The sequence below is a fragment of the Sorghum bicolor genome, chromosome 9, assembly GCF_000003195.3.
Source record: "Sorghum bicolor cultivar BTx623 chromosome 9, Sorghum_bicolor_NCBIv3, whole genome shotgun sequence".
NCBI lineage: Eukaryota > Viridiplantae > Streptophyta > Magnoliopsida > Poales > Poaceae > Sorghum > Sorghum bicolor.
Window position 1 is genome coordinate 41,791,548 of NC_012878.2, and position 22,673 is coordinate 41,814,220.

Here is a 22,673-nt window from a genome sequence, read left to right on the forward strand (position 1 = left end):
CGATCCGAATGAGGTGGAATATGTCGACCGTTAGGGCTGTCACTACCCTAGGGCTACCACAACAATCCGCAGGATTGGGTGCAATTCCAGGTAATTGCAAGACTAAACACCACGTCTAATCTATTAATCACTACTCTAGCGTTATAAAGACTAGAGCACTTGATGCAAGCGGGAATCCAATAAATAACTTGAATGTAAATAAAAGTAATTAAAGAACTCAGGAATTATGAATTGAAGAACTTGGAGAACGATGAAGAACGAACCAGTTGCTCCAAAAGTATCATGTTGAGGAAGATCCGACAGATCCGGCTCCTCCTCCGCTCTCCTCTTCTCTCTCCCTATTTTCTAGATTACAACTAGAACTAACTAGAACTAGAACTAGAACTAGATGAACTAGAGGGATCCTCTCTACTTGGATGAAGAATTGAAACCCTAGCTTTGATTCTATAGAAGAGGTATGATCTCTAGGGGCCAGGGGGACTTGCTTATATAGTCTTTTCAGATGAATCTAGGCCGTCGGATCAAACCAACATTGATTGAACGGTTATCCTTGATCCTTTATGTCGGTGGAGCGTGATCCGCGAGATGGGTCCGAATTGGACACTATAGGAGGGCGGGCGCCCTGTTCCTTAGGGCGGGCGCCCTGGGCTAGGCCCCGTTCGGCCTCTGCTTCGTTCCTGTGGCTTCTGGAGTCTTCTAGATAATATAAAATTGCACGGCACGTTAATATCTCTATGTAAACCCGATGTGTGGGCCTTTCCTCTATATTTCCTGATAACCCCTGTTGACACTAGCTAACACCACTTAGATACTAGGTTGTCATCCCTAGCATGGCGCCAGGGTGTACAAAGGTATTTATAAATGTAAAGGCTCTCTAGAAAATAATCTATTCTATCCGCAAGCGCACAGATAAAACACCTCATTGTAGCATTTCACCAGGATAAGTATTCCAGGTATCGTTATTTATAATTTTGCTCAAGGGATCTCAAGAAGATGGAATTAAATCAAAGGGGCAAAATCTATCAAGGCATAGACTAGAGATAAACTTGCAAGAAGATGATTACTAATAAGAAACTCGTCACACAGTCACATACTTTAGCAGAGGGTAAACCATAAAGATAATGATAATAAAGTATAAGTTCATGGGTAGATAACACAGCGATTAGAAAATAGACTACTCCTCATATATGTAGGTGATGTCGGATTAGCTAGAGAATGGATTCTAAGTTATCTACTAACTACTAAGTCATAATCCACTCTAGTTATCTACAAGATCATATATAGCATAAAAGACTCTTCATTCATGTATAAGGAACATTGATAAACTAAATCAGAGCATCGCATGACTTACTCCACAATACCGGTTCTGCCTGTCCTATCAACGGAGGGTGGACTATATAAGAATCAACGAAGCTGTCACTATCGCGAACTACCACATGACTCGGCCAATAGGATACATTTGCAGATAAATAACATCTAAGCACCACGCTCACATGTGATCTATCACCTAACTCCCTCGCGTCAAGAGCTAAGCGCTTTGCAAACTTATACATAAACTCATTATCAATTAGAACTATATCAAATATAGAACTAGAGCAAACTAAGAACATAATAATTAAAGACATAATGCAATTAGAACAATAGAATTAGAGAAAGATATGAATAATACCAATCTTTATTACCGAAGATCCGAATCCAGAGCGTAGTGCTCTACTTCTCTAATTGCTATCTAATCAAACCTCTAAACTTGAAGGATTAGGGAGTAGCTAATTCTAATTCTCTGTGGGAGAGAAGCTCTAAACCCTAACTTTGATGGCTACCTCTGAATAATGATTTCTCCTCTCTTCCTCCAGGGGCCAGGGGGTCTGGTTTTATAGTCCCCTCAAGTGAACGTGAGCCATTGGATCAAACCGACATAGATTGTATGGTTTAGATTGATCCTTTAGGTCGGTGGAGCGTTGTCCCGAAGCAGAGTCCTGATTGGACTTCTACCCTTGGCGGGCGCCAAAGGGGGGTGGGCGGGCGCCCTGCCCCCGAGCCCGAATCGCTTCCCGTGGCTTCTGGATCCTTCTAGATTGAGGAAAATTGCGCGGCACGTAATTATGTCGTCGTAAACATGACATGTGGGCCTTCTCTCCATATTTTCTGATAAACCCCTGTAGAAATAGATAAACACCAAAACTCGTGGAATTCTGTCAGATAAAACCCTAATTCTAGATGTTTGCTTCATATTGATCCTTTTTCATGTTTATTTGATTATTAATTTTAGTACTTAAGGACCGTCAACAAACTCCCCCAAGCTTACCCTTTGCTCGTCCCTGAGCAAACAGCTAAACTCAGACGGATCAGGAGTTGCTTCGATGTTTTCTTTCCTGACAGGCACACATGCTTTTACATAAAAATTCTTCCAGATTAGAGTGAAGTGTTATGGAGTTTAGTACCTGCACTTAAATCTTAAGTAATCAAAAGACAAAATAGTTAAGTCAAGCACTATCCCTCCTGTCTATACTTCACCTTTGTTCCAGAGTTTTTCATTAGTTTTCAAAATAAAACTCAGAGTTCCCAGCAATGATTCTCTCAAGTCTCTCTATATGTGGTATTTGTGGATCCTTACCATGATATCACTTACCTATAGCTAATGGAATATTTAAGTGGAGCTCATAGGAGTGAAAACAGCTCATACATATGTTGTCTAATCGAGCCATGGATCCAAAGGAACTCAGCATATAATTAAATCAAGATGTGCATGTGTGGTGGAGTAAATGATAGTGATGATGAAAATGCATAAGTGATAATAAAACTTAGTTCTCATTGCTCCTTATATTGCTATCTCTTCTCTTCTTTGATCTTTGCTTTGGGAGAACATGGGCTATCTTTTTCTCTTTCTTTTTTTTCAGGTGGGTAGTAGATACCCCTAATTCTACTATCGGACACTTGTCCATTTTTTTCGCTCAAGTGGGTATTTTTTGTACCCCTAATTCTACTTCGGACACTTGTCCATTTTTACCTCTCGTCTCACTCTTTTTCTTTCTTTTCCGAGGTTCCGGGCACTTGCCCCTTTTTATTTCCTCGTATATTTTTGCATAACCCATGCCTCTTCTGCATTAAATCTTTTTAGAGAGAGAGAATAACAATACTTGGGACAGTGAGTGATAATATATTTTTAGCAATTTTAATGATCGATGATGAATGCTGTGGTTGATGTGTGCAAGTGAATATCTTAATTTAACCACATGAAAAGCTCCTAAGGGTCTACACAGCTCGATCAAACTCAATGTAAGTATAGTAAAAGATGTTATAGCAAGTATGGCTGTGGTAGGTAGTTTTGTTATGCTAGGAACTCATCATGTGATTTGTAAGTTTTTAAAATAAATCTCCAGAACTTAGTGTAGTAGGAACAAGATAAACAGTAGCTCAACTTTATATCATGACTTTCTCTTACCTAGACTTTAGTTTTATGCTTCCCAAAGATAGTAAGTTTAGTTTTAGTAATTCCTGGAAGAACTCTAATATAAAAGCTAGGTACTTGTAAGTAAGCAAACAGAGCAACTGTTCATTATTTCCATCATGCATATTTTTGATCTTTTTATTTTTTCTAGAGATTAAACTTAGCAGAAAAATAAAGCACACTTATCTACACATTCTTTTTATTTTGTTTTCATGTTTATAAAGTGCAGTAAATTAAAGTAAGAAAATATTTATTTGGTTTTCTAAGTTTTTTTCCTTTTAAGATAAATTAAATACTAAGATAGAATAGAATAAATGAGAAGAGCAAATAGAAACTTACTTGATAAATTTAGGGAGGAACTCCCCCAAGCTGGATGTTGACGTCGGTCTTACCCGATGTTCCAGAACCGCATCATGGTTGTGATGTTGTCGTTCATTGTTGTTGTATCTTGTCTCAGCTCTTGCACTGCAGCGGCATGGTCCTGGTTCCATTTTTGTTGCTCTTCTAGGTGTCTTCCATGTTCTGCTTGCATGTTCTGGATGTCGAGGAGGGTGTTGTCGGTACGAGTGAAGAAAGCACCGGCCTCTTGATAGTAGTCATTCGTGAAGGCGTAGGAGGCGTCGGAGTATCGTCCTGCATCAAATTGGGGTGGAGGTCTGGATCCTGAAGCTCCATATCAAGTGCGTTCTCGGTGAGTGGTTATCCTTTCAGATGCCACTCGCTGTGGAGTTCTCTGGTTCACTGGTGTTGTTGCAATCTCAATCAAAAAGTTTTGTGCACAACGTAGAGGCCAAGGTTCGGGTTAGGTAACCGAATCTTGCCTTTATCATCATATAGCATATACATTATATTCCCCTCTTTCTTTAACATCCGAGCTTGTCTAAATGTGTCATAGCCATGATAAATTCTTAATTCTTCTATGAAGTCCAACGATGAATTTTCTAGTAAGTGAAGATTAGTGGCTAGACGAGTGATAAGTGAAGTACATCCTACTGGTCCCTGCAGACTAGGTATACTAAGCCAATGTGAAACTAATAATGTAACAGGTGAAGTAGGTACTTTACTAATAGCAGCATATAAAAGTTGTAAATCTCCTACTCTTACTTTCCTAATATCATCGCGATAGAAAAGATTGTACCCAAGCCATTTGTGGAACATCCTAAGAGTGGGGTGTTCCATGTCACTGGTTCGGGCTTGACTATAAAAATTATCTCTAGATATTTCTCTCCAAAACTGGTGTCTCTCAAAGTTGGGTAAATCGGAGTCAATGTTCAGGATGCATCTTGAAGAGAAACCACGATGGTCGCTCAGATCCCTCCAAGATAACATAATTTCCTGTTTAAACATCCGAAAAACAATTCCCCCCTCATAGTATTGTAAGGTGCAAAGAAATTCGAGGGTGAGAAGACGAGAACCCAGCTCAGTTATATTCCAAAAAATTGTCCAACCCATCATCTGAAAAATTAAGTCAAATTCAGTGTCCATACCTGTTTCTCGTAGTAGGATTGGATCGATAGTAGGGGTGTGAATGAAATCTTTGTTCTTCAATTGCTGATAAACTTCCTTCTCTCTTCGGGTCTTCAGTCCAAGGTCTCCTATCTTGAGAAGGACCTTAACTTGCTGGCCTGATGAAGATGATGGAGCTTGTGTGGGTGTCGGGTCGACGCTCATCTCTGATGGCTGTGAGGAGTGTCGGGCGGAACTCCTTGTACCAATGTTCTTGAGAGCCTTCCCTGCATTCTTCACCTTCTTAAACATCCTGCAAACAAAAGTTGGCAAAAACACAACTGGTGGAAAATGTGAGATAAAATGTTAGTGGTCAGCTGTCCAGAGTGTCAGTAGTCCAGGGGTTAATCGTTCAAGACAAGTTTCTATTTTGATAGAGCCTCCCCCTAAACAACTTTTACTTCCGCTTAGACAACGGGATCACTACTTGCTAGGTGATAAACACTCTCTCAAAAGAACTCCCAACCTCCTCTTCCACTCTCTTCTTTCTTTCTACTTTCTTCTCTTCACTACAAGAGCTCCTTCTCGGGAAACTGAAACTTATGTGGTTTTCTGGAGTGTTTGTGTGAAGAGAAGGGGAGCTGGAGGTGGCCTTTTATAGGCTGAGCAGGGGACAGGGCGGGCGCCCACCCCTGGTGTCCATCCTGGGTGTGCCTCCTCCACATGCTTCCTTGCTTTGATCTCACGCAGAATAATATTGTGCTGGTAGTGGTTGGATGGTGGAAAGATGTCAAGTGAGTGGAAACATATTGGTGGATGAAATTATGTGATGGGATGTATGTGAGGTGAAGTGTATGACATGTGGGACCCAAAGAGTGTGGGTCATGCTTCTAGAAGATCAATATAAATAAATATAATGCAGGAAAATCTATGAGAATTAAAACTTAATGAAAATGATAATGGAAAATATTTTTGTGCCTCCACAATAATTAATAAATATGGGTTGTTACACACCACGAATATTATTTATATGGGGCTTTTTGATTATTATAATTATGCTATGAATATATATGACTAATGCAAGAATTAATTACGCAAGAATTAAATATGAGAAAATTAATAATGCAGATAAATACCGATTTACCTCCCGGCGAGGGTTCGGGATTTTTAGGTCCCCCAAGCTGGACCTCCAAATCTTTTAATCTTCTGAGTTACCTTCCTTCGGAGATGGTGTCTCCAGTGGTTCTTCATGAACTTACTTCACTGTAGAGTCTCTCTCTGGTCTGGGTTTGAATGTGAAGTGTTCTTCTTGACCGTTTATGTTGAACTTGATTTCTCCCTTCCTAACATCAATGTGAGCATTGGCAGTGCTCAGAAATGGCCTTCCAAGGATGATGGACACTTTCGAGTCAGGACTCATGTCCAGTACTACGAAGTCTACTGGCACAAGGAAATCTCTGATCTTGACTGGAATGTTCTCGGCGATGCCCAACGGGTGTCGTACCGATTGATCCGCTAGTTGTAGGCACATTGATGTTGGTTCTAAGGTTGCATGCTCAAGCTTTTTGTAGACTGATATTGGCATCACACTGACACTTGCTCCGAGATCACAAAGTGCATTGTTGAAGTGTTGGTTTCCAATTGAGCAATCAATAGTGGGGCATCCGGGGTCTTCCTTCTTCTTTGGTGGTTTATTGAGGATGGCTGCACTACATTCTTCTGTCAGCTTGATAACCTCAGTGGTGGGCAGTGGTCTCTTCTTGTTAAGAATATCTCTGATGTACTTTGCATATGTAGGTACCTGTATGGCATCGAGCAGAGGTATGTTGACATATAATTTCTGAATGACCTCTACAAACTTACCAAACTGCTCATCCGACTGCAGTCCTCTGTTTCTTCTGGGAAATGGCAAATAGTTGGTGTCGTAGAAATCTTTCCTCATTTCTCCAGTTCTTGGTGGTTGTAGCAGATCTTCTGCTTCAACTGGACTTTCTTCTTCTATCACTGCTGGTTGCACTGGTGCTGATGTTCTTTGTTTCTCTTTTGGGTATGGGGGATCTCTGGTAGCTTTGCCTCCTCTAGTAGTTATATTCTTTACCTGCTCAAGGTTAGTAGCAACAGGCAGTGCAGCAGCTATTTTTATTAATTTAAGCTCTACCCTTTTATTAAGAGTGTTTTGCTCATCAAAGGCAGTTAGTAGAAAATCCATTTTATTGTGTATATCTTTTAGAGATGATTCATTTGTATCTAGCCTTTGTTTAACTTCATCATTAATTTTGGTTTGTTGGTTTGTTGAGCAATTATCTCTTTTAATGAAAGTTGCTTGAAAGTATTACCTGAATTCATACCTTTGCTATTGGGTTGACTAGAAGTTGGTTGATATTTGTATGTTGTCTCAATGGCCCTTTGATCTTCTTTGAACTTGGCCCTCTGGTCAATCCAATGGAGCAAATTTTCCATCTTAGTTGATAATGCATTTACTTCTTCTGGTATTTCTTCAGTTTGATGACATTGTTGAGCTTTATCTTGGAACCAGCTTTGGTTTTCTGCTATCTTATCCAAAAGTATCTCTGCTTTTCCAGTTGTAAGCTTCAAGAATGATCCTTTAGCAGATGCATCTAGGCACTCACGAGCCTTCTGGGTTAATCCATGGTAGAAGGTCTGCATAAGTAACCAGGTGGCCATTCCATGGTGAGGACAATCTGATATGTATCCTTGAAAACGCTCCCATGCTTCTAAAATGGCTTCTGTCTTCTACTATTGGAAACTGACAATATTTCCTCTTAAGGCAGTTGTTTTGCCTATAGGGAAAAACTTTGATAGAAAGGCATCTGACAAGTTCGTCCAGTTGTTGATGTTATCTTGATGAGTGTAGAACCACTTCCTCGCTTTTCCTTCTAGTGAGAATGGAAAAAGGCGAAGCAGTATGATGTCTTTGTCAACTCCGTTGATGTGGATTGTGCTCCCAATCTCTAAGAAATTCTGCAAGTGTGCACTGGCATCTTCATGCGCCTTTCCACTGAATTATGTAGCTTGTACCAAATTGATGAGGCTTGACTTGAGCTCAAACTCGGGTACTCCTTCTTCTACTGCAAATCTTGGACCAGTTGGAATGTTGTCAAGACTTGGAGCAGAGAATTCTTGCAAGGTCTTTTGTGCCATAGCTTCAGCAATTGGTAGCTAGCTTCTTCTTCTCTAGATTGCTTTGGTTCTGATGATGAAGAGTTGAATGTACCCAAAGTCAATCCTGTTATACCCTGTATAAAAATATAAACATAGAAAAACAACAGGGTGAACCTGCCAAAGCAGCGGTGCCTTGTTATGATTTCTCACTTAGTAGCTGTTTTTATGCAATTATTTCTCTATAGTCTAGTCTAATATTTTATATGAATAACCTTGATTGATTTTCTGGCTTTCCTTAATATTACCCTTTTGTTCCCTTTTATGACTTATTCCTGAGGCTCATATAATTCCTATAAGTTCCCCGGCAACGGCGCCAGAAATGCTTGTTGACACTAGCTAACACCACTTAGATACTAGGTTGTCATCCCTAGCATGGCGCCAGAGTGTACAAAGGTATTTATAAATGTAAAGGCTCTCTAGAAAATAATCTATTCTATCCGCAAGCGCATAGATAAAACACCTCATTGTAGCATTTCACCAGGATAAGTATTCCAGGTATCGTTATTTATAGTTTTGCTCAAGGGATCTCAAGAAGATGGAATTAAATCAAAGGGGCAAAATCTATCAAGGCATAGACTAGAGATAAACTTGCAAGAAGATGATTACTAATAAGAAACTCGTCACACAGTCACATACTTTAGCAGAGGGTAAACCATAAAGATAATGATAATAAAGTATAAGTTCATGGGTAGATAACACAGCGATTAGAAAATAGACTACTCCTAATATATGTAGGTGATGTCGGATTAGCTAGAGAATGGATTCTAAGTTATCTACTAACTACTAAGTCATAATCTACTCTAGTTATCTACAAGATCATATATAGCATAAAAGACTCTTCATTCATGTATAAGGAACATTGATAAAGTAAATCAGAGCATCGCATGACTTACTCCACAATACCGGTTCTGCCTGTCCTATCAACGGAGGGTGGACTATATAAGAATCAACGAAGCTGTCACTATCGCGAACTACCACACGACTCGGCCAATAGGATAAATTTGTAGATAAATAACATCTAAGCACCACGCTCACATGTGATCTATCACCTAACTCCCTCGCGTCAAGAGCTAAGCGCTTTGCAAACTTATACATAAACTCATTATCAATTAGAACTATATCAAATATAGAACTAGAGCAAACTAAGAACATAATAATTAAAGACATAATGCAATTAGAACAATAGAATTAGAGAAAGATATGAATAATACCAATCTTTATTACCGAAGATCCGAATCCAGAGCGTAGTGCTCTAATTCTCTAATTGTTATCTAATCAACCTGTAAACTTGAAGGATTAGGGAGTAGCTAATTCTAATTCTCTGTGGGAGAGAGATCTAGACCCTAACTTTGATGGCTACCTCTGAATAATGATTTCTCCTCTCCTCCTCCAGGGGCTAGGGGGTCTGGTTTTATAGTCCCCTCAAGTGAACGTGAGCCATTGGATCAAACCGACATAGATTGTATGGTTTAGATTGATCCTTTAGGTCGGTGGAGCATTGTCCCAAAGCAGAGTCCCGATCCAACTCCTGGCCAGGGCGGGCGCCCAAGGGGGGTGGGCGGGCGCCCTGCCCCTGAGCCCGAATCGCTTCCCGTTCGTTCCCGTGGCTTCTGGATTCTTCTAGAATGAGGAAAATTGCGCGGCACGTAATTATCTCGTTGTAAACATGACATGTGGGCCTTCTCTCCATATTTTCTGATAAACCCTTGCAGAAATAGATAAACACCAAAACTCGTGGAATTCTGTCAGATAAAACCCTAATTCTAGATGTTTGCTTCATATTGATCCTTTTTCATGTTTATTGGATTATTAATTTTAGTACTTAAGGACCGTCAACAACCCCCTAAAGAAATAGACAAACACCAAAACTCGTGGAATTCTATCAGATAAAACCGTAAGTCTGGGTGTTGGTTGCATTTGTGATGTTCCCGGCGTCAACTCTGGAGGCATACCATAACCCCACCAGTTGGGAGGAAGAGTTAACCCTGACATTGCCGATGCCAACATATCTGTTGTCAGTTTATGCTGCCCAACTGAAATTTGTGGGTTGGTTGCCATCGGCATAGATAGTGCACCAGTAGTCCCCAATGTACTTGGAGGGACGGCAGACTGTGCACTTGCATTCGTCAAGGCAGCCGATGGAGCCGTGACCTCTGGTGCCGATGGCTGATGATGGGAGGGCCCCACATAATCTGGCGGGATTTGTCCTTCCTTGAAAGTTCTTGCCACGGCGTTGAAAACCGTATTAGACAGTACACCAGCTTGGTTAATCAACGCTCGATTGATGGCATTGTCAACCATATCTTGAAGCTTGCCAGGATTGGCGTCAAAGGTGACCTGCCGTGGTGCCGGCAGTGCATCTTTCTGGACCACTTCGCCGCTCCTGTTTATGCTGAAAGACCTCAGGCATTGCTGCTTGAACTCTTCCATGGCTTGGGCAATAGCTTGCTTTTGCTCATCCTTGAGGTTGGCCTCCGTCACGGGGATGACGTTCTCTTGATCGAGGTCAGAGATCGACATGTTGATCTTGATCTTGAATCTATCCCACCGGGCGTGCCCAAAGATGTGTTGATGCAAAACTGATCTGCAAACACAAAGGGCTAATACCCGATTCAAACGTTAAGGCGTGCCAGCCGATTTGACCTTGCTATCGGCAAAGGTGATAACTCGAATACTTTAGTCCTGACAACAGCGATGCGCCCGGATGTCACGGCTAAGAGGTACTCACGCGGAACTCGAGAACACGCCGAGCTTAAGTCGACGAATTCCTAAGAACTCGTAATAAAAAGAAAAAAGTATGACGAAGTCGTCGAAAAGTAGATGCTGGAATATGAGTAAAAACGTGTGTTTGATTGATTTCTTGATTCATTATTACAAGGTCCTAGGGTTTATATTTATACCCTGCTCAAAGAGCTACAACCAGACACGATTAGAATTCGAATTCCAAATTACACGGAATCCGTATACAAAACGATGCAAATAACTAAGGAAATAATAAAACTATCCTTCGTGACAAACCGAAACTCCTCCACATGACAACTGGCAGCTTCCGGACTCCTCCTTCGCATCATCGGCAATCCCCTTGCCATAGTCATCGGCAGACCTTTTTATCCAGCCATCGGCACCATATTACTGCCTGTGGACTTAGTCACATTCAACCTCTCCCTCATCGGCAACCATCCTCATCAGCAACCCGCATCGTACTGCCACCCTATCCTGCCATCCTAGACACGTGCCCAAAAATGGTGTCAACACATGCCCCCCAGTTTCGGAGTATAAAACTATTAATGCTCCGAAATTCTCTGCAGTAATGATGCCTTCTCCGCAATTAATGCTCCTAATCTGGTAACCGACAACCTCAATCTGGACAACTCTGATCCTAATCCTCCGCAGATTCCTCGAAATCCCCAACTTCCTAAACGGGCATCTTTCTTGGTCGTACATCGGCAACAATACCGTTACAAAGATCTGCCGATGCTCTGACCAGGATATTCGCAAAAACGGTTACCTCCCCTCTATCCGCCCATCGGCAAGATGACCGTTATAGAATATCGCCGATGGACCGACCAGGAGATCTCGCACAGTAAAATATCTTTAGATAATGACCGCTTCCCGTCAAATCACCTGCACAATCCCTGGATTACCGTGCGAACAGTTACCATATCCACCTGAGTACCCTCGGGCTTCTCGGATGCGGCAAAGAGATAAGTCGGATTTGCCCTTGCCCATCTTGTCCTATAAATAGTTCCTTCTTGGGTACTCCTCCCCCATTACACCATTCTACTATCCAACTTTGCTTTTCCAGCGGCGGCGCCATTTACAACCTTCAAGATCTCCGACAAGCACTCCTCTTCATCAACTCCGGTGCCCTCCAATGTCCTCTTCACGACAAGATGGCCATTGGCTTCGTCGTCCCTGAGGTCAGACTTCCATCTCATCTTCTGTGTATATTCCTATTCATCCGCGATTCATCTTACTGAATATTCCCCTTTTCCTTTTTCTTTGTATTTTTATTCCCCCAAAATCACTAGGAGTTGTCCAATAAAATTGTCATCCCCACCGATCAACCACACCTTCAATGTCTCGGTCCTCTAGGGGATTCAGATCCAACCAATCTTATCAACGCAGAAACCAATAGAATCCCCTTTAGGGCTGAAAACTTTTCTGTAGATCTATGGAAAGACACTTTTCGTTCTTGGCCTAGCCCTACTGTAGGGTGAAAAGACTGGTTCTTGAGGGTCAGCAATTCTTATGAAGTCCAGTGGGGTGAGAGGAAGCTAGCTCAATGCATTAGGCTATCCATTGCCGATATGCACAGGAACGAGTCACTGCTGATAGCTGCATCCTACTTTTGGTCAGACACTCTCAATGCTTTTGTTTTTGGCCACGGCCCTGCTTCTCCTACCCTTGCCGATGTAGCCATGCTCACTGGGCTAGATATATCTTCTGCCGATAGCACCCACTTTTTTGATACTGCCCCCAGTGCCAAAGTGGAGACTCGCGCTATCGGCGGTTGGTCAGGGTACATCCAGAAGTACCGCGGGAGAGGGCCTGTCACCATAAAGGAGCAAACCACCTTTCTGAACATGTGGCTGGACAAGTTTGTATTCTGTGGTCGATCGGCAGGACCAACTTCTGTCTATCTATCGGCAGCAGAAAGACTGGCTAGCGGTGGCCAATTTCCTCTCGGCCGATATTTGCTCAGCGCTGTTTACCACCTTCTTCATCAGGTAGCCCAGAAACTCCTGCTTGGCCAATCCATCGGCAACTTGGGAGGCCCCTGGTGGTTTATTAATATGTGGCTCAATCTGCACCTGCATAAGCGCCTTGATTTCAACTTGTTCTCACAGCACTTCCCAAGAGATATAGCCGAAAATCATGTGTTGGGTGAAGAGGAATCGGCAACGCGTGCCCCCTTGAACTTTGGCGAAGCCGTTATAGTCTTACCCGGTTCAGGGAACAATCCGGATCAGATCGGCCGATTCTTCGAGACTCTGTATGAGGGATTGGCCAGAGATGAACGACCATGGTTGGCCTATGATGACCCAGACAGCATGCTCCCTCTAACCTTCAATCCATTTGATGAAGCTCTTGACAGGGATAATGAGGTGATGATGGCAATTGTGAATTTCTTCGGTAGCACAAAAACCTCTCCCCAAACCTATGAATTTTACAATCCATCGGCATTAGCTCGCCAGCTAGCTTTCGGCCAATTGCCGATTGCACTTCCTTATGCCGATGTGATAAAGCCCAGAGAACCCATCACCAACCTTCTCGAGTGGACTCGAGTAGCCCAGCTACCACCAAATGCCGATACAGATGTAGATCTGTCAGAATGGGTTCCAGCTGCCTTTATCACTCAGGCATACAAGCTATGGTGGGCAGAATGGAAAGAGAATCTATTCTACAGATCGGCCCTCTCATACCGCGGCATGATCGACCCCGAATACGAAGTCCCTGATGACACTGTAAGTATTTTAAACCGATGTCTCATTTTCCAATACTATTTCCATCGGTAACTTACCCCTGTATTCCTTTTGCAGGTTGACAACACCCCCCCATCGGTTAGCAGGAGTGGCAAGCTGATCGACTTGTTCCCCTCAGGCCCGATCTCCTCAATCGGACACAATGCTCCCACTCTGGCTTCCATCGTGCATCGGGGTGCGCGCCTCAAGAAAGTTACCACCAGGAAAACTCAGACATCGCCAACGGTAGCTGCTTCCACTCTGGCGCAAGCTTTCAAGGCAATTTGTCAAACCCTTTTCATTTATGCTGACTATCTTTGTATCGGCTATCTGTGCTCATAAACTCCTTTTTGTTGTTGCAGCAAACTGGTGCATCGGCAAAAGCCAAACGCCAAGGTACCGATGCTCCCCAGTCTAGCCAGCCAAAGAGGAAGGGCACCCAAGGTGCTAAGGCTGGAACAAAGCGCCAGAAAGTGGCAACTCCCCCTCCTCCTCCGGTGTCTCCAATCCCGGTGGAATCTTCCCCTTCTTCTCCAGAAGTCCAGACACAGCAAGCACCATCTCCCCAACCAATGCAGGAAGCACCACAGATGGAAGAACCCCAGCAGGAAGAACCTCAAACAGAAGGTACATCAGCTAACGTGGGTGAACAAACAACTGGCCCGGCAGGTCCAGTTATATCATCGGCGGTTTCCCCGATTCAGACAACTGTTGTTCCTCCTCCGGGTAACATATTTCAACAATACTTCCGCCGATAAACTTATTCTCATTTAGTCTCATAACCCTTCCTGTCTTCTTTCAGTCGATATCGTTCCATCGGCAACATTTGCCGATCAACCTGTAGCTCCATCGGTATCTTTGAGTCAAAGGCAAGAAATTGCCTTGAAACAAGTAAGTCATCCAATTTTTCCACCAGTATCGTCTGCCGAAGCTTTGACCATAAAAATGACTTATTTCATTCTCATTTTCAGGAACAAGATTCTCCCGATAGCTTATTCTCCTTCGCCATTGATATCTTCGAAGAAGAAGGTGAGGAAGCAAGCTCCTCTCGGGCAATTGGGACTGTATCGGCAGAAACCAGGGCTAAGCTGGAGGAGCTATCGGCCATACTTCATCAAGACACAGCTCAACTGGTCAACGATTCTGACCCAGCCAAGGCCCTGTTCAAAACCCTTAGAGGCCAAATTCCTGCCGATGCTGAAGAAACCCTCTTCCATGCTGCACACCTAGAAAGCCGCCAGCTACAGTACCAGAGAGCCACTCGACGCCTTGCCGATAGAGCCGCTCAAATTCAGCTTTCTGAGGAGATGATGAAAGAAAAACTCTTAGCCGATGAGAAACATAAGAACATCGGCACCTTAAAGTCCTCAGGTGATGCACTGAAGCAGAAAGTATCTGATCTATCGACAAAAAGAGAAGCTCTACTAGCCGAACTCAAGCAAGTAGAGGATGCTCTGTCCCAAGCCCAGCAAGAAGAGAGTCAACTGCCGGAGACCATCAAGCACCTTGAACAAGAACGAAACGTCCACGGTCGCAAAGCGCTGCAGTTGAAGAGGAAGCTGAAGCCGATAGAAGGTTCTGCCGATGATGATATCAAAGAGATAGAGACAGCCAATCAGATCCGGCTGCGCGCCATATCGGCAATCCAAGCGCTGCTGAACATCTGAAGCTTTCATCGGCAACACACCTTTGTTTTCCCGCTTTTAGCTTTTAGTCTAGCCGATAAGACTGTTATCGGCATCTTTTGAAACATTAAGTCTGCCCCCAAACATTTAAATCCAGCCGATAGGAGTGTTATCGGCACTTAAACTTTTATGCATCGACCCATATGCTGGGGTAGTACTTCTTTAAATATTTGCCATTTAATGCTCTGGGAAATTCAACTCCTTCGAGAGTTTCTAGAATATAGGCATTACCAGGAGCCGAGTGTCTTATCCGATAAGGACCTTCCCAATTAGGAGACCACTTCCCAAACTTCGAACTTTTAGTCCCGACTGGCAAAATCAACTTCCATACTAAATCCCCATCGGCAAACTCCTTAGCCTTTACTTTCTTATCATACCATCTAGCAATTCTCTTCTTATTTTCTTCTATACTCATTAAAGCCTTTAACCGATGCCCTGCTAAATCATCTAACTCATCGGTCATCAAAGTGGCATAATCATCGGCAGCCAATTGATCTTGAAAAGATAATCGCCTAGATCCAGCCTTAATCTCCCAAGGCAACACTGCATCATGTCCATACACCAATTGATAGGGTGACACCTTGGTTGATCCATGACAAGCCATCCGATAAGACCATAGTGCTTCATTTAACAATGTATGCCACCGCCTAGGATTTTCTTCAATCTTTCGTTTAATACGCTTGATAATTCCTTTGTTAGACGCTTCGGCCTGCCCATTGGCTTGAGCACAGTAAGGAGAAGAATTCAACACTTTAATTCCCACACCGATTGCGAATTCATCGAACTCCCCCGACGTGAACATGGTGCCCTGATCGGTAGTAATCGTTTGGGGAATCCCAAATCGGTAAATAATATGCTCCTTCACAAAATCAATCATATTGGCCGATGTGACTTTCTTCAAAGGAATAGCTTCGACCCACTTAGTGAAATAGTCAGTGGCAACTAGAATGAACTTATGCCCTTTGCTAGATGGTGGATAAATCTGGCCGATCAGATCGATGGCCCATCCCCGGAACGGCCATGGTTTTATTATAGGATTCATAGCCGATGCGGGTGCTCTCTGGATATTACCGAACTTTTGACAACCTTGACATCCCTTGAAATATCTAAAACAATCTTCAAGTATGGTTGGCCAAAAATATCCATTCCTTCGAATCATCCACTTCATCTTAAAAGCTGACTGATGCGCTCCACACACTCCTTCATGGATTTCCCCCATCAAACTTCTGGCTTCATCATCACCCAAGCATCGGAGAAGAATTCCGTCGACAGTTCGATAATACAATTCATTTTCATGGAGCACATACTTGGTTGCCTGAAATCGAACCCGTCTTTCAACTTTTTTGGATGGATCTTTTAGATAATCAACAATTTCTTTCCTCCAATCACCGACACCAACTGCCGATGTCGCATTAATCATTGGCTGATATCCCGAGGCATGCTGAGCTAACCGATTAGCGTCTTCATTATACAATCGGGGAACATGCTCCAATCGGAAGTCCTTGAATTCCTTTAACAGTTGCATACTTCTCTCGAAATAGGTTATGAGAACTTCACTTCGGCATTCATAGCTTCCGGCCAATTGATTTATAACCAACATAGAATCCCCGAATATTTCAACAGCATCAGCACGAACTTCTCTTAACAACTCCAATCCCTTGATCAGAGCTTGATACTCAGCCTGATTATTTGTTGATGTAGCAACAATCGGCAAGGAAAACTCATACTTCCTCCCCTTAGGAGAAACTAATACAATGCCGATTCCTGCCCCCCGGTCACAGGTAGATCCATCAAAGAAGAGCGTCCAGGGTGCAATTTCCAAGGTTTCCACTAGACCGCAATGCTGAGTCACAAAATCGGCCATAATCTGCCCTTTGACTGCCTTAGCCGATTCGTAACGCAAATCGAACTCCGACAGCGCTAAAATCCATTTACCGATCCTACCACTCATAATCGGCATAGATAGCATGTATCGGACCACGTCATCTTTGCAAACAACAGCACATTCGGCCGATAACAGGTAATGTCTCAGCTTGATACATGAACAATATAAGCATAAGCACAGTTTCTCAATGGCCGAATATCTGGTTTCAGCATCAATCAACCTCCTACTCAAATAATAAATTACTCTCTCTTTCCCTTCAAATTCTTGAACTAAAGCTGAACCGATAACCGATCCATCGGTAGATAAATACAATTTGAAGGGCTTCCCTTGTTGAGGTGGAACTAAAACTAGAGGATTTACTAGATACTTCTTGATTTCATCCAGAGCCAACTGCTGTTCTTCTCCCCAAACAAACTCTTGATCGGCTTTCAATTTAAGAAGAGGACTGAAAGCACGAATCCTCCCAGATAAATTCGATATAAATCTTTTGATAAAATTCACCTTGCCGATCAAGGATTGGAGCTCGGTTTTATTGGTAGGGGCCACTATTTTATTGATGGCATCAATAGATCTTCGACTAATTTCAATACCCCTCTGATGTACCATGAAACCAAGAAACTGCCCTGCCGATACGCCAAATGCACACTTGTTGGGATTCATCTTCAATCCATGCTTCCTTGTGCACTCCAACACTTTTCGTAAATCGGCAAGATGCTTTGAGAAATCTCCAGACTTAACCACCACATCATCAATATAAATCTCTACGAGCTTGCCGATGAACTCATGAAATATAAAATTCATGGCCCTTTGATAAGTAGCACCAGCATTCTTTAACCCAAAAGTCATGACTATCCATTCAAATAGTCCAACATGACCAGGACACCTGAATGCGGTTTTTGGAATATCCACCTCTGCCATGAATATTTGATTGTAACCTGCATTACCATCCATGAAGCTGATGACCCGATGGCCAGCCGCAGCATCAACCAGTAGATCGACGACAGGCATTGGGTATCCATCCATCGGCGTAGCTTTATTGAGATTCCTGAAATCAATGCACACCCGAAGCTTCCCGTTCTTCTTGTAAACCGGAACAACATTGGAAATCCATTCGGCATACCGACACTGCCGAATAAACTTAGCTTCAATAAGTTTAGTGATTTCGGCCTTAATATCAGGTAGAATGTTAGGATTACATCGGCGGGCTGGTTGCTGATGTGGCCGAAATCCAGACTTGATGGGTAACCGATGTTCGACAATGGATCGGTCTAAACCAGGCATCTCTGTATAATCCCAAGCAAAGCAATCTTTATATTCCTTTAACAAACTAATCAATTGTCGCTTACACTCAGGATCTAATTTAGCACTAATAAAAGTAGGTCTAGGCTTATCACCACTACCTATATCTACTTCTACCAAATCATCGGCCGATGTGAATCCCTGGCCTAATTTTCCATCATCGGCGAATCTATCCATTAAGAACCGTCGTCAGAACCGACTGCTTGGATCGGTGGAATCTCATAATCGGCAACTTTGAGAAAATCTTTCTCCCAAACTTCTCCTGAAATGCACCTGGTCCTTTCGTAAGTATCCGCTTCTGCCGATGCGATAACATAAGAAGAATCTCCTGGGACGATCTCAATCTTGTCACCTACCCACTGAACCAAGCACTTATGCATTGTAGATGGGACACAACAATTGGCATGAATCCAATCTCTCCCCAATAATAAATTGTAGGCACCTTTTCCGCTGATCACGAAAAAAGTTGTCGGCAAGGTTTTGCTGCCGATGGTCAACTCTGCACATATCGCCCCCTTGACTGGAGACACGTTTCCTTCAAAGTCTTTGAGCATCGTATCGGTCTTGGTCAAATCTTGATCCCCTTTCCCAAGCTTCCGATATACTGCATACGGCATAATATTAATAGCAGCTCCACCATCAACTAGGATCTTGGTCATCGGCTGCCCATCAACCCTTCCTTTGAGGAGCAAAGCTTTAAGATGCTGCCTCTCGTCATCGGCAGGTTTCTCAAAGATAGCCGTCATCGGATCCAGAGCCAACTGAGCTATCTGATCAGAAAATTCCAACTCATCGTCAATGGCTGGTGCAAGAAACTCCATCGGCAACATGAAGACCATGTTGACGCCTGCCGATGGACCTTCCCTCTTAGTGTCTGACGGCTGCCGACTTCCAGAGTTCTCTCCCTTGTTTAGCTCCTCTTGCCTTTCTCGTTGCAATCTCCTTTTCTGTGTCTTGGTTAATCCTCGAGGGCACCATGGAGGAAGTGGCCTTTGCCTTGCCGTCGGGCGTCGGTTCTCCCTTGACTCCATGCGATGCGTGTTAGCATCCCTGCAAAATATGAATTCATCGGGAACCCGCGCATCAGCCATTCCTTCGAGCTCCTCTTGGTTCCTGGGAAAATACTGGACACGGTCACTAAGTCTGTTGTGCCCACTGAATCTGCCCCCCAGCCGGTCATGAACTGACACCCTTCCTCTGATCGGCCCATTAGCTCGCCGTTCATCATCATGATAACGCCGATCGTTCCTATCGTACCGATCATAACCGTTGCATTCAGGGCAGTCTCTGACAGTAGGAAGCTTGATATTTTCCTCCCAACAATGGATGAAGAATGGGCAATTCCAATGATCCCTGTGCCGATTCCACTCCTGTCGGCGTCTTTCTTCTTCCCGTTGATAATCTTCCTGCTGGCGTCGATACCGATCTTCCCGTTGTTGCCATTTTTCTCGAGGCCTCCTATGAGTTATGACGATGCCAGATCGAGGAAGCCTTCCTGAGCTAGTTCCTTCCTGGACCAAGCCCTTACTTCTTGCATCGGCAGTAGTAACTTGATGCTGAGGATCTACCGATGCACTCTTCTCAGCTGTCTCCGACGTTAAGACCTTAGCCTTCCCCTTAGCATCCAACATGTTTGTCGGGAAAGGATGTTGGTCTATCTTCATCGGCTTCTGGGCTTTGGAGCTGTCAAACTTGATTCTCCCGGACTCTATAGCCGATTGCAGCTGCTGTCTGAATACTTTGCACTCGTTGGTGTCATGTGAAGTTGCATTATGCCACTTGCAATATCTCATCCTCTTCAACTCTTCTGCCGATGGGATCACATGGTTAGGTGACAGTTTGATTTGACCTTCCTGAAGTAGAAAGTCAAATATCCTATCGGCCTTGGCGGTGTCAAAGGCAAACTTCTCTGGTTCCTTCTGCCCAAAAGGACAAGACATCGGCTTCTTGTTTTTTACCCACTCTGCCAAATCGATTACTGGTTCCTCATCGGAATCTGAGCTTGTTGCTTCATCAACAAATGACACTTTCTTATTCCATGCCCTCTTAGGCTCGAAAGGCTTGATGTCTTGATCAGATATCCTCTGCACCAAATGACTTAAACTTTCGAACTCCTGAGAGGCATACTTATCCCTGATATGTGGCAACAAACCCTGGAACGCCAAATCGGCTAGCTGCCGATCATCCAGAACCAGGCTATAGCATTTATTCTTGACCTCTCGTATCCTCTGCACAAATCCCTCAACCGACTCATCATTACGTTGCCTCAACTTGACCAAGTCGGTGATCTTCTTCTCATGAACCCCCGAGAAGAAGTATTTGTGGAATTGCTTCTCTAGATCGGCCCAAGTAATTACTGAGTTGGGAGGTAATGATATGAACCAAGTAAAGGCCGATCCAGACAATGATGATGAAAATAGACGAACCCTCAATTCGTCCCTGTTACCAGCCTCTCCACATTGAATAATGAACCTGTTGACATGCTCCATGGTTGACGTGTCGTCCTGTCCGGAAAACTTTGTAAAATCCGGTACCTTGTACCGATGTGGAAGCGGGATCAAATCATACGCTGGAGGATACGGTGTCCGATAAGAATAAGTGTTGACTTTGGGTTTTATCCCAAATTGTTCCCTCATTACTTCAGCAATCTTATCGGCCCAATACGCATCGGCATCTTGCCGATGAGGCGGCTGCGGATCTGGCACTTGGTGGCGAACCTCCACGTGTCTGTTCAGGACGTGACCTGCATGGAACATTGTATTGGTCACCTGTCCTCCAATCTGCGGACTACCAAACTGCTGTCCACCGATTGGCTGTCCTCCGAGTTGCTGTCCAAAATTTATTGGCTGGTTGGGAACCCCCTGACCTTGGAACCCGGGATAGACCTGCCCTTGCTGGAACCCTGTAGTCTGATAACCCTGCTGGGGCGATTGTGGAAAGGCTTGCTGTCCAAGCCATCCATTATTAGCGTTCATCGGCATAGGTGCAGCCGATGATTGGTAATTGGGTACCGTCGTTGAATTGACATACCCCGACTGGGCCATAGGCCTCTGTTGCATCAGCATTGACTCTGCCGATGCGTTGGGCATCTGAAACATTGAATCTTGAGGATTCCCAGTGTGAGGCCTTGCAGTAGTAGTTGTGATATACCGAGGACTCTGGTTCACCGGCGCATTGGGAGGTGCCGATGTCATAGGAGTTTTGCCCCTCATGTCAGTTATTTGTGATGTTCCCGGCGTCAACTCTAGAGGCATACCATAACCCCACCAGTTGGGAGGAAGAGTTAACCCTGACATTGCCGATGCCAACATATCTGTTGTCAGTTTATGCTGCCCAACTGAAATTTGTGGGTTGGTTGCCATCGGCATAGATAGTGCACAAGTAGTCCCCAATGTACTTGGAGGGACGGCAGACTGTGCACTTGCATTCGTCAAGGCAGCCGATGGAGCCGTGACCTCTGGTGCCGATGGCTGATGATGGGAGGGCCCCACATAATCTGGCGGGATTTGTCCTTCCTTGAAAGTTCTTGCCACGGCGTTGAAAACCGTATTAGACAGTACACCAGCTTGGTTAATCAACGCTCGATTGATGGCATTGTCAACCATATCTTGAAGCTTGCCAGGATTGGCGTCAAAGGTGACCTGCCGTGGTGCCGGCAGTGCATCTTTCTGGACCACTTCGCCGCTCCTGTTTATGCTGAAAGACCTCAGGCATTGCTGCTTGAACTCTTCCATGGCTTGGGCAATAGCTTGCTTTTGCTCATCCTTGAGGTTGGCCTCCGTCACGGGGATGACGTTCTCTTGATCGAGGTCAGAGATCGACATGTTGATCTTGATCTTGAATCTATCCCACCGGGCGTGCCCAAAGATGTGTTGATGCAAAACTGATCTGCAAACACAAAGGGCTAATACCCGATTCAAACGTTAAGGCGTGCCAGCCGATTTGACCTTGCTATCGGCAAAGGTGATAACTCGAATACTTTAGTCCTGACAACAGCGATGCGCCCGGATGTCACGGCTAAGAGGTACTCACGCGGAACTCGAGAACACGCCGAGCTTAAGTCGACGAATTCCTAAGAACTCGTAATAAAAAGAAAAAAGTATGACGAAGTCGTCGAAAAGTAGATGCTGGAATATGAGTAAAAACGTGTGTTTGATTGATTTCTTGATTCATTATTACAAGGTCCTAGGGTTTATATTTATACCCTGCTCAAAGAGCTACAACCAGACACGATTAGAATTCGAATTCCAAATTACACGGAA